At 46.8% G+C, this 13,030-nt stretch overlaps 1 protein-coding gene across 1 annotated transcript in view; it reads left to right on the top strand.

Moving 5' to 3' along the window:
• Positions 1-13,030, top strand: part of DOCK2 (dedicator of cytokinesis 2) — a 407,441-nt gene that overhangs the window by 297,416 nt on the left and 96,995 nt on the right. The window lies entirely within an intron of this gene.

The raw sequence follows: 13,030 nt of genomic DNA, 5'->3' as shown, positions 1-13,030 counted from the left end.
TTGGTCTAGCTTGTAATACGGCTCAGGGTGGTCAGCTAACACAACAGGGGCCCTGTGGGCACTGGGACAGCTAAGGAGACCTTTTTTCTTTAAAATCACGGCAAATGGGACAGTCCTCCTGGTCTCCTTGATGGGAGTCCACTCACTCACTCACTCACCCACTTGGGAAGCCTTTAACTGAGCAATTTCCATGTGCCAGGTATAGAGGATACAGGATGTGGAAGAAAGTCCCTGCCTTTGAGTGTCTCCGGGGCTAGTGGAGAACACAGATGCCAGGGCATGCGATTACAATTCCATGTTACAGGCAGGAGGAGAGTCGGATGTCAATGTTCAGGAGACCCAGATGTTCTTAGACTTTGGAATGCTAAATATCGCCATGGAGTATGTGATGGTTTTCAGTTTTCATTTTGGTGACTTGTGCAAAACTCACAACCACAGAGAGACTGGGACTTCAAATTAAGTTTCACAGTTTTTACGGTTTTTGATTTTATCACAATTCTGATTCTCTCTGAGTCCTTAGGAAGGCCACCCCCAGGATCTACTCACTTGATGCTGTATTAATGGTGATGAGGACAATGAAAGGAGAAAGATTTGAGTGTCATTGGAGCAGAGGGAGGGAGGGAGTGCCTAGCTCTGTCTGGACAGAAGAGCATCAGGTAAAATCAGAGAAGCCTTCCTGGAAGAGGGGATGGCACCTGCATGGGTCTTTAAAAATGAATTAGACTTCATGGTGTGTAAAAGAAGGCATCTTTGGCTTGTGCAAATGCCAAGGGAGTGAAGAGAAGTCTAGAGTAGATAGCATGTAGGTGGGAAGAGGGGGCTGGGAGAGAAACAGGATTGACATGGTGAGAAGCCTTGAATGTCATTCTCGGGAGGCATGTGGGCATGAAGGAAGCAGTGAGGAAGAGGCCTTACCTGCAAGTGCCCACAGGAACCAACCAGGTACCTAAAAGAAGAACTACATAGGGTGTTTGCCAGAGATTGAGGGGTTTCCTGGGACACAGGATTTTCCATGCTAAAACTGGTAAAGTCCCAGGCAGACCAGGACAAGTTGGTCACTCTTGGATGAGGCCAGGCTCTGGCTACCTGGAAAGTGCGTGCCAACCCCCACCCAAGCCCCTACCTCTTCAGGAGGCAGCTCCCAGTGCTGCCGTAGGGGAGTGCAGAATGCAGAATGGTTATCTCTGAATCTGCCGAATACCCCAGAGAAGCTGAAAATCCAAAATTGACGCAATGGCTTCTAGTTTCAAAATGTTGACAAAACGTCAGTTGTTCTTAAAACATGTTCCGATGAAACAAAGCATTTCTGTGAACTACATGAGGTCTGTGGGCTGCGGGTTTGAGGATCTTTGGGCAAAGTGACATAAGCAAAGCCCCCATATCCCACCCTGCTCCTGCCCTGAGGCCCCGTAAACGCACATTCAGACAATTCTCATTATACAGAGTGACTTCAGTGATCAATCTTTTGGTTTTTAATTTGATGTTCTTAACCATATTTGGATGCTGGGCACAGAATGTAATAGATCAAAGCAGGGATGAATAGTGGTAATAGGGACACCCATTCAGTTTTTTTGAAAGATGAAATTAGTGCTCAGTGGCTTGTTCTTTCCCAAATCTGGAAACCTATGTGGTGAGGAAGTTAAAGGAGAATGCACATCTCAAACATCAGCCTTAGTTGAGGTCTGTTTTTCTGGGATTAGGACAACCCCCTGGCTGAGATAACAGTGGGAAAGAACAGTCATTTTGCTTTTGGGGAACTTGGAGGCTCAGGGGCCAGTGTTTGCAGGTGGTAGATTATGGTACAGTTGATTCAGCACTCTGGTCAGAACCAGCTCTGCCACTTCCAGAGGCTGTGTGGCCCTGGGGAAACCACCTAACCTCTCTGGTCCATGGCTTCCCCATTTGTGCTGCAAGGAAGCTGTCTTGCAAGGACTCCCAAGGATCACACCCCCCATCAGCTGTCTAATTCTAAGCTTTAACTTCAATTAGACTTTTACTAGGATTTCTCCAGGCCTGCCAGTGTGAAGGAGTCAGCAGGGGTTTTTAAGGACAAATCAGTCCAGACAACTGTGACATCTTTTTTCCTTTCTAGATGGAATTAGTAGATATGGAGCTGTAGTAGGTTGATCTGATACCTGGGTGCCACCGGGACAGCTCTCTGGATGGCATTTTTCATTGTGTCACTTGATTTTTCTTTAGCTGAGTGTGGATCAGAACATAGGGATGGGAACTGCGTGCAGGAGGAAAGTGTCAAAGGCAGGGGCTCTCTGGCCAGGGAGCCTTCTGCTCCCAGAGAGGGGACAGTGGGGCAGGTGGGGGAGGACCTGCATTCGTGCCAAGCCGCAGTGTCACCTTTATTAATGATGGCAGGGAGAGGGAGTCTGCAGGCAGCTAATGCAGACTGCGGAGGATGGTAATTGGAAGTTGTTACCATTCCAAAGGACAGGGAAGTGGAAGTGGGACAAATGGGAATTTAAGAGGAGGGAAAGAATGTAAAAAAAAAGAGCGTGATGTCATTTGGAAAATTGCAAACCAATAAATCAATGAGGTATCATTCCCAGGACAGAGAGGAAACTGCCTAAGAAGGACCCAGCCAGGCAGGGAGCTGGGGGCTGACAGGAAGCACCAGATCAGTAGGCAGTGCAGTGTCCTCGTCAGGGGTCAGCTGGAACGTGAGCCCCAGGAATGGAATAATGGACTTTACTCCCTTCTCTCCCCTCCTCCTTGAGGGTTTTTTGTTTTGTTTTGGTTTTTTGTGTGAATGACATCAGAAGGGCTTCTTTATCCAAAAGGGCTTTACAGGAGCTCGTTAATGTGAACCCTCGGAGTCAGCTTTTCAAACACTGATCTCTGAGTTCAGCTTCATAGGATTTTTTTCATCATTGGGATCAGCTTCATAAAAGCCAGAGCATGATAATTCTGCCAGTTTTTACTGTTAACAGATGAAATAGTACTCCCTTTATAGAAATGAAGAGCAAGGACTCTGGGTAGCTTTCTTTAGTTCCCAAGACCTTGTCAACAGAGCTGGCCTGAAGGCAACCCAGTAGGCAGATGCCTGCATGACATCCCATTATCAACAGATTGAGATTCAAAGCCCTCAGCCTGGCATTCAAGGTCCTTCCGTCTGCGCCTCCAAATATCTCTTGTGATCTCCCTCTGTGAACCTCTGTTGTACCAAAACACTTTGCTCATTTTCAGCTCTGCTTCTTTCCTCACTGTGTTCCATATAAAAGTGGGACAGCAATTTCTCAGCACATGTATTTTCCCTCTCTCCCTTGCCTATAGCAGACATCACTAATTGATTGCCACGCTCTTTCCTGCTGAGGTAGGACTTGGCATTAGAATCATTCCCCACACAGCTCTTTAGGCAGTTACTACCAATCAATCAAATTATAAAATGAAATGTTTTTCCTATTATAGATGTCCTTTCCCACTCTTAGCTTAATCTCTTTCACTCTTCTCATTCCTCAAATCCCACATGCTCCATGAAGTTTCCCCTGAACATTCCTAACTACAGAGGTCATTCCCACTTCTTAAAAGCCTAGAGGAAACTATAACATTCATATTGCACCTGTCATTCAGCATCATGATGTATACATCTCTCTAAAATGCGAGTTTCTCACTTCAGCACTAGTGACATTTTGGCCTGGATCATTCTTTGCTGTTAGGCTGAACTGTGAATTACAGGATGTTTAGCAGCATTTCTAGCCTTTACCCAATAGATGTCAACCTCCCCCTCTCCCTGTATGTGACAGACAGAAATGTTTCCAGTTTCCAGACATTGTTAAATGCCCTCTGGGGGAGAAAATTATCTCCAGGTTAGAACTACTGTATTGAGAGAGAGAGAGAGAAAAAGACAGAGAGACAGAGAGACAGAGAGAGACAGAGACAGAGAGACAGAAAGAGAGAGAGAGAGAGAGGAGAAAAGGAAAGGAAGGGAAGGGAAGAATCTTCCTTATGAGTCTGAGTAAATATTTGCTAATTGATTGATTAATTGGGAGTGAGGAATTGTCTGGGAAGGGAGAAAACCCTTCCCTAGTGTGGACTGAGAGTTACACCATCAGTGTGTCGTTGCTTTGGTTAAGCCCTACTGAGTTGAGCAATGCAGAGAGCTTGCAAAGAGGCCACCTCCACACACACCCGATAAGCTGTTATCAGACCCCATACCTGAGTGTGCTGGGACTAGCAGATCATTTGCAGCAGGGACAACTAGACCTATTTCGGGGTGGTGGGAGGAGGTGCTAGGAGAGGGCTGGTTGAAGAGTTAGGCTTGAAGTTTAGAACACGATGTGGGAGACCTTCTTCACTCTTCTTCACTTGTCTTCAGTCCTCATGAAGGAAACTAAAGACATCCTTTTATCCACAAAATAATCATCCCTCCTGAAAACTCTCCCTTACCTGGCTGCCTGGCTGTCTGTGAACATATTTATCTGCCTGCCCACCCCCCCGCTCACACCCCTTGAAACATGGAGTCTCTGTAAAGGGAAGCAAAGGGCAGGGAGAGCTTGTACGAATCATTATCCGCAGTGCAGCTCTCGAGGTCCACAGAGGGGTTTAAATCATCCTTCACGAGTCAAACAAAAGCTAACTCCACACTTCCCCAGCTGATCAACTAACTGTTCCTGGTGAACTGGAAAGACAGCTGAGGCTAAGCATTGCAAGAAGGCTTTTTGAGTGCCCGTGGTGTTGCCAGGCTCTACAGGGACCCTCTGCACCCGGCTTCTACTTTGTCCTTACAACAGTCCTATAGTCACCACTGTTATCCCCATTTCAGAGACCAGAGAACTGAGGCTCAGAGAGGTAAAGTAACTTGTCCAAAGATCCAGAGCATATTGAAGAGAGCTGGGATTTGATCCCAGTACTTAGTATGCTCTGCTCAGTGCCTTCCAGGAAAGCTGCTTCTATGCGAAACCAGATATAATTCCTAATATGTGGTGTTGGTGTCTGTCACTTAACCTTTCTCGGCCTTCAAAACCCCAAGCAATGCAGAAAATGGAGGGGTTATCCTCAGCTGAGCCTAAAATCATGGAGACTCATAAGCCACAGAGCACAGTCATTAAGAGGGCTGGTCGGGCTCCCCTGGTGGCGCAGTGGTTGAGAGTCCGCCTGCCGATGCAGGGGACACGGGTTCGAGCCCCGGTCTAGGAGGATCCCACATGCCACGGAGAGGCTGGGCCCGTGAACCGTGGCCGCTGAACCTGCGCGTCCGGAGCCTGTGCTCCGCAACGGGAGAGGCCACAGCAGTGAGAGGCCCGCGTACCGAAAAAAAAAAAAAAGAGGGCTGGTCTTATTTACGTAGCTAGGTATCAACCCTGACCTATCTACCTATGTAATCTGCCCACCTAGCTCCATCCAACCATCTCTCCATCTCTCCATCCACCCTTCCATCTCTATTTAGGCACAATAGATGTCTAGAATGTCCTTAACATTCTAGAGGCTTACTAGATTGAAATGAATATTGAATATTCTTAATATTCAAGGTTAGGCAGGAGGCATGGCGGAGTGAAATATTTTGCACTTTTCCTTTTTTCATTATACTTTGAGGTATTGCTTAATTTTCATATCAATAAGATGATGTCATGATTACAAAACAATATTCTGGAATCAAGCTGAGCTAGGCAAGTCGTGTCACCTCCCTGCTCCTTGATTTCCTCATCTGTAAAGTGCACGCGGTTTTACCAATGTCAACTGACTGCTGGGAGGATTAATTGAGATGAAGCATACACAGTGCTTGGCCCATAGTAAGCGCTCAGTAACTGGTAGCTGTTGTGACCACTGGCATACTTTTTTGCACGGTGTCCGACACATAAATGTCTGACTGATGTTAGCTTCTCTCTCTTCCAGCTGTTTCCTTGCCTGGCCACAACTTATGAAACGTCCTTATTGATGGAGAAGCAGAGGGTTTAGCACATTGCACGACACACTCTTAGCCCTTTAAATGGCAGTTATTATCGCATCCTGCAGCCCACGGTACCTCCCTCCTGAGTCATAATATCCTTTCATGACCCTTTTTCGTGTTGAAAGTTGACCTTGGTGTCTTATACAACCTGGATGAAAACGCTTGCAGGAGAAGGTGAGGGGCCGTGTAGGATACTTATGCAGAGCCCACATCCTAGCGATGCTCCTGGCTTTGATTTTTCTCAGGAATACGTGAGCCGAGGACAATACTGTATTCTCCAGGACTCAAAACAAACGTTTCTGCACAGCCCTTCCTGAGGCATTCGGTGCCAAGCTTGGAAGACCACCACCGGTGTGTGTGTTCATTTGTGCACTTCCCCACCCACACCTCCACAGATGTAATTGGAAACATTTAGAAAAATCATCTTCTGTTCAGTTAAAAACTGGGGTGTCCTAAATGATAGCCCGTCTCCTGGCAAGCAGCCTTCTCAAGTCCCACAGGCTCGAATGGCTTTAATCAGAGGCTGAGAGCCGCTGTAGCAGGCTCCCTCCCCTTCATTCGGCTCTGAACAACAGGGAGACAAACCACAGAACTTGAAGACAGGGGGGATCCACGTAAAACTAGAGTCCATGTCCACACCTGCCGGAGGAGGGTCAGGGTCTGCTATAGAATGGTCAGTTAGTGAGAAAAGCTTACTGAGGAGTGGTGACACTACCACGAACAGGAAGGGTCAACACTGAGCACATAGTTGCACTTTTCACGCACCCACCACCCTGGGAACAACTCCAGTGTAACGTCTTAGAGAAGGGTGGTAAGACATGGAAACCACCTCTTTAAAGAGGGGTTCTTGAAACACACAGCAGCCAGAAGGAGCTTCTTAAAACCCAAATGAATGGCCTCCCTTTGCACTTGGAAGTAAACCTAAACCCTTGCCCCGACCTTCCAGGGCCTTCAGGATCTGGTCCCAACCTGTCTCTCCGACCTCATCTTATATGCGCTTTTCCTCATTTTGTACCCTTTTTTCGATCCTCCAGCACGCCAAGCGCATCTGACCCCAGGGCCTTTGTATCTGCTACTCAATTGCCCTGGCATGCTGTTCTGCCAGATTTTTGCAGGACCAACTCTCACCATTAGATCTCCACCCAAATATCAGCCCTCTAAGAGGCCACCACTGTCTCCCCTATTGAAAACCGGTCTCCTCCCGTCTCCACCTCATTGCTCTGTAATATTCCACTAGTAGCAGCTATCACTGCCTAAAATGATCTTATTTATGTATTCACTTGCTTATGGTGTTTCCCCATCCCTGACCCTAATGAGGGTGTGAGTTCCTTAAGAACAAATCCCTTGTTAATCTCATTCATGACTGTCCAGAGCACCTAGAACCATGCCTGGAACATAGTAGGTGCTCGAGAAATATTTGTTACATTAAGGCATGTGTGAAAGAATGATCTCACTCTGGCTTGATCAAATATAACTTAAGATGGAGTAAGCTCAGAAGTAGAACAAAAATTCTTTCATTTCTGTCCTCTCCTAAGGCAAAGGTGTTCTACACATGACCCTAACTTTTCAGCGTTCGGGGGAGTGGTCCCTGTAACATTCTTTTAAAGATGGGGAATACTATAAGAAGTTCAATCTGTCATCTAAAAAATATTTATTGAGCTCATACTATGTGCAAGTTCAATTCCAGATTCTGGTGATACAGCAGTGAATAAAGGACAAAAATCTCTGCCCAGGTGGAGCTGACAGTGCTGACATGAGAGACATCATGGATTTATGAAAAGAACACAGGTTTTCGAGTCAGAAAGACCCAGATTCTAATTCCTGCCCCACCATATACTAAATGTCTGTCTAGGCAAGCTGCTTGACCTCTATGCATCTCACTTTCCTCATCTGTGACATGGGCATAAAGTTGACCTAATGAGGTTGTTGAGAGGACTCAGTGAGATGATAAAGGTGGAGTCCTAAGCACAAGGAATGATTGAACAGAATTTGCTTGCCTTCCACATCCCTTTGCGATTAAACACCTCATTGTGTCCTTTGGAAGATTTAAAGTGACCCCACACTACAAAGCCACATGCACAGGCTCCAGCCAAGATCAGAAAGTGTTCGCTTCAAAGGAAGAGTGTGTGGCCACTTTAGTCTCGCCTTCTAGCCTGGGTTCAAAGCAGCCTTGTTACCAACCCCCCCGCCCCCTGCTCTTTGACAGTGAGAATAGCTCTCTGAGGAGACGCCTTGCCTGCGGTTCTGGCCCTAGTGATGCTGGAGAGCTGATCATTAATGCCCACAGTGCCAGGTAGTGGTACACACAGCTACCTCTGAAGAGTTGCTGTGTTGTACAGATGGAACATGTCTAGGTGCATCCAGAGCACATAGCATCCAAGAGGCACATTCCCGTCTTCCTGTGATGTTATGCCTTGACATGGATCAGGCTACACAAAACCCCTGGATCTGTGCCCATCAAGAAGCTTCTCCCTGAAGGAAGGTGACTTGGTTTACTCTGTCATACAGCAGGATCCCTGGGTAACCAAAGGATGCCACTGCACACAAAGACAGGCACTTCCTAAAGCCAAACAGCCAGAAGACGAAGCTTTCGATGAAGACAGTTACATTTCAGGCTTTTGAACAATCTGGGCACCGTTGTCATTCATCCTACCTGCCAGCAACCGTCCCCAAATAAAAGAAACCTCCAAACATGCCCTGCTCGAAGAGGCACACACGCGGTTTACTAAACAGCTTTATTTGGGGCGTGCTGTTAACCAAAGGCATGTTCAGAGTCAAAGGACACTTAGCTCTTTGTCCGAAGCTGTGATTGGGAGTGCTTGATGCCTCCACAGACGGTCAGGGGTAGGTGGGGTCATCATATCCTCTGTCCAGGTCAGGAATTTCAGTTAGCCAATCTGCATAGTTTCTCTGGACCAGAGTCAGCGACAGCAACAATAACACTAATAGCTGATCATATTGAGGGTTTTCTGTGTTCTGAGTGCTCTATACAAATTGATTTAATTCTCACCAAAACTGTATGCAGTAAGAACTATTTCTATTCCCTTTTACTCTGAGGCACAAGACACTGCCCAAGGTCACATGCCTAGTAAGAGGTAGAGCTGAGATTTGAACTCAGGCTGTCCGGCTCCTAGGTCTCCACCTGACGTTGCTTCTTTGGAGCACAACCGTATCCATCCGGCTCACTGCTGCACCCGGGCACCTAGCACAGTGCCCAGAACTTGAGATACCACACACACTACTTTCCCCAAAGATTGCTGCAAACTACAACTCTGAGCTTCCTGACAAAGCTCTAAGACGAACGGGTTTTAGGGTCCCTGAATTCCTCACACCATAGCCTCCTACCTCCGGTCCTGGATCTGTCACAAAGACAGCACCAGTTCCATCCAAGAAGAAAATCTGTTATATAACCGCATGGCAGACATGGGGGTGAATGGAAAAGCAACCTGAGAGTGGCATTAGGCTACTCTTAGTCTTCAAAGGAATTGGATGGCCCCATAGATAAAACTTCTCATCTCCCTCGGCATGCAAAGTTTCCTCGCTCATCTCCTCTCCTTGGCGCTCTCTGTATTTTATTTTATTTTGGTCGAGCACATTATTTGAAGTTACTATGGCAACGTGTCACCAGCTGGCATCGCATAGTAATGCTGGCATTTAGGTAGCAAGCTCCCGAAGTCGGCTCTTTCCCTCCCTCTGCGATCTCATCACTCCCACTGATCTCAGGTGAGCGGAGTGGGGGACGCATTGCAGCAACCATGCCCCTCTCCCCTTGTTTGGTTAGCTCTTCAAGGCAGGGCAAACTGATCACCTCTTCCCGGTTCACTCGGCACTGCAGGGTCCTGACCGTGTGTGTAGGTGTGTTTGCTTTAGAGGTGGCTAAATAGATATGTTTGAGTGTTGTGCACCAAAGCTATCGGCCTCATCAATAAGATGATGATGATTTTTTATGCAAAGGAGTAGATTGATCTGGAGAGGGCTACTCCCCTGACCGCAGTCAGCCAGTATCCCAGCTAATTAATATTAATGACACAATAGTGGGTTTCTCTTTTTCCTCTCTTGCCATCACACAGTGAAGAGACCCTGATTGTTTTCCTTTGGCGCTTCAGCTCTCTCCCAGGTGTGCAAGGGCTCCCTACCTACTGACGGGCTGAATTGTCCGGATCAACTGATTGTCATGGATCACTGAAGAGGGTTCTGTATGGCAAGTAAGCCCCGCCACTGCAGGCGTTAAGTAGCCCCTCATCCGCCGAGTGCCTGCGACGACTGCATTTATTTTTACACGTTTGACCTAGTTTCAAACCATGTCTCTTCATGCTGTGATTCATTAGCTACATTTTAAACCACCCCGAATGGAGCCGACGTGACTCTGCCTGGTTTGTGACAGCATCTCAGATACAGTTTCTCTCCGGAATTTAATATGCAGGTCCCCCCCGGTATTCTGTTTTAAGAAGCAATTTCCTTTCTGGGCACCTGGAATGCTGCTTGGGTGTGGATGAGTGGCTGCCTCACGCCTTGGTAGTAAATATATGCTGACCACAAAATTTCCACCAAGGATGGAAGGCAGGGCATTCTCACTAGCCTGAATTGCAAGAGATCCCTCTAACCCTCTGTCCCCCATGCAGTATTCAGGCTTTTCCACGTCGCTGACAGGGCTGGGAGTTTGGGGTCCGACACTGTAAAGTTTGAGCCATGTCAACAACAGGAGTGTCTGAGTTGCTAGGGCAAATGCAGTCTGTTCATCACCCCCACTCCCAATCCCTACAGCTCTTTCTAAACACTTAAGACATGGTGGATGTAGAAGGTCTCAAACTTGTAAAAGGGAAGAGGGGCAGGAAGCAAAGAGGTGGATTGCCGTGCTGAAGACGCTACTGAAAAAGGGATAAGCGTCAGAGAAACACAATGTGATTCCACCATTCTATCTCTGCATGACAGAGAGGAGTTTTTGATTTTTAATTTAAATGACAGAGAGGAGCCTTTACTGAATTCGAACCTGCTGCTGGCATATCATGCCATTTCAGAAATCAGTCAGTCACATTGGTGCGATTGCTGACAGATTTGATACCAAAGTGGGCTAGACACCATAGCAGACAAAAAGGGAAGCTTCCAGTGGGAAGTAAAGCACTGTCATTTCTCATTAACAGCCAAATGCAGGTAACTTGTCCAAACTTCAAACTACACAAACATCACACTACAGATCGTACTGGAAGGCACTCAGCTGGCATTTTCTATGGGGCAGTTAGAACGAAGAAATGAACAAGCTGGTAAAAGTAATTTTGATTGATCGATGAACTATACACCCTGAGCAACTCCTTATAAAAGGATAATGGTTTCTTTAGTAAAATGGTCACTCTCTCTAGATGGGCACTTGCAATCCCCTTCCCCTTTTATTTCCATTTAATACGAAGCACGGAAGTTTCTCTAAACGAGGCTTAAGACAGTGCAGCCTTTTCAAGGTAATTTCCAGGCAACTTGAGCTTTGCTGTTTGCTTTTCCCCCCTTCAAGTTCAAATCAAGCCTTTGGAGATACCAAGCGTTCCGTATCTGTATCTCTGCGTTTGGGGCAGCCTGCAGTTCTGACAATGGTGGATTTTACAACACACACACACACACACACACACACAAGCTCACAATCCCAGGACTCATTTAAGCCAAAGCTTTAAAAGTAAACTGTTGTCCAAGAGACGACAGCATTTCCTCTGAGAGGAATATCGATCACAAAAAATAAAACCTCCCCAGATCTCTTACCTTTTGAAGCAGTGGAATTACCTGCAGAGAATATCCTTCCTTTCTTTGCAAAATGAGCCAGGCTTTGGCCAGCAGCAGAATTACTCCAAAAGGAGAAATAATAAGTCCTTTATATTGTAATTTTCACTGTTTATATGCAAGAAGTGTAGTGGGTCTGCTCACGTAGGAATAAATAAAAAGCCGGAAAAACTGCACGGCAGCTACCATGTGAAAAGGAAAGACCTCTAGTGGCCACCGGCTGAATTCTTGGAGGAAGCCCCTCACAGAAGAGATGGAGGGAGTAGAGGAGACACACGCGTGTGTGTATGTGCTCTCTCTCTCTCTCTCTCTTTCACGCACACACACACACACACACACACACACACACACACAAATTCAGAAGATTTCTCCCCTCTTGCGTCCAGCCTGGATGGAGGGATAAAAAATAATATGCTTGTTTCTTGGTTTCAGTGGGACCTGATTAAATTAGCAGTGATGGTGGCATTCTGTCTGGTTTGAAAGGGACAGATAATTTCACAGACTTACCATCACCCCCTGAGGGCGTGAGCCGGAGAGAGGATTTGACTCCCTGGACGGCCAAGGCGGTTGGCCACCATATAGAGGTTCCAGGTCCCCAGCAACATAGTGTCACTGACGTTACCCCTCAGAGTCCCAGTTTTGTGCCCCCTGCCACCTCTGCATGTTTTCTGAACATTTATGGTGCATGCGTGTGGTGGTCACTGGCAGGCAGAGCTGGCTTCCCAGGCGTGTGACCTGGCCCGGTGCTCAGAAGGACCCTGTGGCTGTCTTGAAAATTTGAAGAATTTTTACAAGGACTCTTCAATTTTCATTTTGTTCTGAGCCCCACAGATTGCACAGCTGGTCCTGCTGACTGGGAAAGCATTTTATCCCTAACATCCTAATTGAAAAGAACCTAGAAGCAAATGAGAATCTGTATCTTTGGGAGTTACTTTTGGGGATGTGAACTTGAAGAACATTCAATTACCCAAAAGACTTCCTGTGGAGGAATTCAGAAGGAGCTTCCTGGGGACATCAAGGCTGTTCCTTCCACCACTGTCACTGAACTGTAACCCTGTAATCTGGGAGGATTTTTTTTTTTCACACTATATTTTTTTGGTCTTTTAGTTTTGTTTTTTTTTTTAACAAAGACAGCAGTTTGTGATACAAATATAATACTTGGTTCAAACATAACACGTCCAGGCCCACCTCTCTGGTGTGTGTTACGTCTGACACCCTTTAGGAGTGGGGTTTCCTGGAGACACCTGCATCACACCAAGCTGCCCAAGCTTCCACAGGCCTTCCCTTGACAGTGGGACTTCCTTTGGTTGAGATGGCAGCCCAGTGGAGTCTTGTGGGAGACACTCTTGAGTGGCTTCTCCCGGCTGG

This window comes from Leucopleurus acutus (genome assembly GCF_964270905.1).
Source record: "Leucopleurus acutus genome assembly, chromosome: 3".
In the NCBI taxonomy this organism is placed as follows: Eukaryota; Metazoa; Chordata; class Mammalia; order Artiodactyla; family Delphinidae; genus Leucopleurus; species Leucopleurus acutus.
This window is presented reverse-complemented; position numbering and strand designations above follow the sequence as displayed.